Here is a 3,019-nt window from a genome sequence, read left to right as displayed (position 1 = left end):
ACATTTGAATGGTTCAAGTTGGTCGTCAAAACTCTCTCGTTTCAAAGGTATACAGTATCACATCCAGCACAATAGGACATGATCCTTTATACCTTTGAAAACACGATTGATTTTTGACTTCCAAAAGCTCTTAGTCAAAAATTACAAAAGGATGCCCAAATATCTAGTCCAACGAAAAATTGAAACCCAGCATGGTAGAGCACGATTTTCTGAATTTCCAAATATTGAATATTGCCTTGTTTTTTAAAATTTTTTAAAATAAATGATTATAAACTAGCTCAAAACGCCTTAATTTTATTTGAAATAGAAGGGAATAATTGATTTTAACGAGTTGGAAATTATAAAGCAACATTTGTAAACCAAAAGAAAAATAATAATCATGGGATAATATGCATGAATAACGTACAATACTTGATGCATGAAGATAATATAACCTTATTTAGCCAACTTAACAAAACAAACAATTACATAAAACTAATCTAAGAAAAATGTAACCAAATTTTCAAGCATGGATGGAGAACAATTGATATGATAATACAAAAAAACGAATAAATAATATGCAACAATAATATACACGGAATAATATAAAAAACACACGATATGAAAAACAATATGGAAACTTGAAGCCAATTCAAAACAAATTAAAAATTATATGAAAAAATTTACAAATGAATATTGCATGCCAAAATTTGAAATAATTTACATGTATATAAAAAATTAATATATATATATAAATGATTATTAAAATATATATTATGTAAGAAGAAATTAGAAATAAATAATACATAACATAATTTCAAATAAAACAAATTGATTTAACTAATGATATGTATAAGAATGAAAAATTAATGTAAATAGTGTATATACAAAGATATTAATATATGAAGGTATTTAAAATAAATAAAATATATAATTCAAAAATGAGTTTAGAAACAAATGTATTTACATAAATAAATTTAAAAGAAGGTATATATATATAAATGGATTTAAAAGAAAATATTTACATAAAACATATGCGAATGGGAATTTAAATTTTAGTATAAATTATGTGTATAATATATAATAAAATCTTTAAAACATAAAATTATATAAAAGAAAATTTAAAGCAAACAATTTACAAAGTAAAACAAATTTTAAAAAAATATATATATACACATGAAAACATGAAAATAATGAACTAAGTTAATTTAGAAATCAATGAAATAGCATATTAAAATAAAAAAAATGAGTAATAAATGGATTAGAAAGAGTAAAAGAATTACAAAAACTAAAAAGAACTCAATTGAAACAAAAAACAAAATCCAGAGGCTAACCTTAAACAAATCAAATTATTAAAACAGAAACAAGGACTTGAATTAAATGCGCACAAACAAACAGGGACTAAAAATGCGAATGTCCCAAGTCCCAAAACCCAGCATTAAGGTGTGGACTAAGTTGAAATGACAAGCGAATTCCATGGAAAAATTTAAAAAGCAACGTAAATAGAAACAAGCCTTAATTAAAAGCCGGCGCAAAAGAGGAGGGATCAAATGCGCAATTTACCCAAAATAGCTAAACGCGCGGATCCTCCCCGGGTTGGGTCGGTTCGCTTACAGGTCAGCATGAAACGGTGACGTTTCGGTACCCGGGCTCCAAAGATCAAACGGAGTCGTTTTATTTTTGTAATTGAACCCTAAAAAAACGTTTGAATGCCACTCTGCCACTTTCTACAGCAAATGAAGCAAATCCTTCCCCATATCTATCTTCATTTGGCCGACTAAGAAACCAAAACCCTAGCCTCTCTTGATTTTCCCTCAACCGATCCTAACACCCCTCTCTTAAGCACCGATCTGCCTCTATCAATGGTGACGAACAGATTCGGGCTTCGAGGGACGATAATCTCGACCACGAGATTCCTTCGACACTCCGATTTCAACGAAGAAGACGGAATCTCTTAGCATATTCGCAAGGTAAATCTCTTGTTTTCTCTTTGTTTTCAAATGCATATAAACTCTAATGAAAAACTAATGGAATCCAAAGAAAAAAGAAAAATTAAAAATATTTGAATCCAAAATCACCTTTTCAACTTTGATTGCTTTTTTCAATATCCGTATCTTCGACCCTTTACAAATTACATTCGGTCTTTATTTATAGCCCAATAAAGAGAAATAAGAAAAAATAGAAAATAAAAGAAATTCCCTAGATCTTTCTATTATTTTTCGCTTGCCCATTTGCCGTAGATTTGTTGTGTTGTTGCGCCCTTCTTGCTGTGGCTTGTGGTTTGTTAATTTATTATAGGTACAGAAGGAGCCAGCTGGAGGTGGTGACGCACGTGGGATGTACGAAGGAAAAGGTTTGCTCGTGGTGAGGCTGTTCGTGGGAGCTGCAGTACAGGCTTCTAGAAGCTTCAACCTGCTTGGGCCCTGCGAGCTTACCCCAGAGTTGAGCTGCTGGGGCTTGGAGGCTATTGCGGCGTGAGGAAACTTCAGAAACCCTTAAGGTTTCTGAAAGAATTTAGACATCGGGCCCTCTTGGGTTAATTTTTATTTGGGCCAAAGGTTTAGATTTAGGCTGTTATTTTGGGCTTTTGTACTTAGGCTAATTAGGCCTTGCTTATTCAGGTCTGACCCTGCATTGATCTGGAGCTATTTGGGTTTTGGGGTTTATTGGGCTATAAATGTAAATGGACTGGGACTATTAAAACATTTGGTTTTATTTATTTTATTTATTTTGTTGTTTTTTTTTTGTTTTTGTATGGGCCCGAGCGAAATGGGCCTATTACAAGCAACATTTGTAAATCAAAAGAAAAATAATAAATATGGGATAATATGCACACATAAAATACTATACTTGGTGAATGAAGATAATATAACCTTATTTAACCAACTAACAAAACAAACAATTAAATATAACTAATCTAGAAAAATGTAACCAAATTTTCAAGCATGGATGGAGAACAATTGATATAAAAATACAAAAAAATGAATAAATAATATGCAACAACAGTATATACGGTATAATATAAAACAACCAACACAAA

The 3,019-nt window shown here is 30.8% G+C and overlaps 1 long non-coding RNA gene across 1 annotated transcript; it reads left to right on the top strand.

The window, feature by feature from the left end:
• The first annotated feature begins 1,224 nt into the window (after positions 1-1,224).
• On the top strand, positions 1,225-2,703 carry LOC107943460 (uncharacterized). Its single transcript, XR_001696014.2, has 2 exons — positions 1,225-1,949; positions 2,278-2,703. It is a non-coding gene; the product is annotated as an uncharacterized lncRNA (long non-coding RNA).
• The last annotated feature ends 316 nt before the right edge of the window (positions 2,704-3,019 follow it).

The sequence above is a fragment of the Gossypium hirsutum genome, chromosome A13, assembly GCF_007990345.1.
Source record: "Gossypium hirsutum isolate 1008001.06 chromosome A13, Gossypium_hirsutum_v2.1, whole genome shotgun sequence".
Lineage (NCBI taxonomy): Eukaryota > Viridiplantae > Streptophyta > Magnoliopsida > Malvales > Malvaceae > Gossypium > Gossypium hirsutum.
The sequence above is the reverse complement of the archived record's forward strand: the minus strand, read 5'-3'. Positions and strand labels throughout refer to the sequence as shown.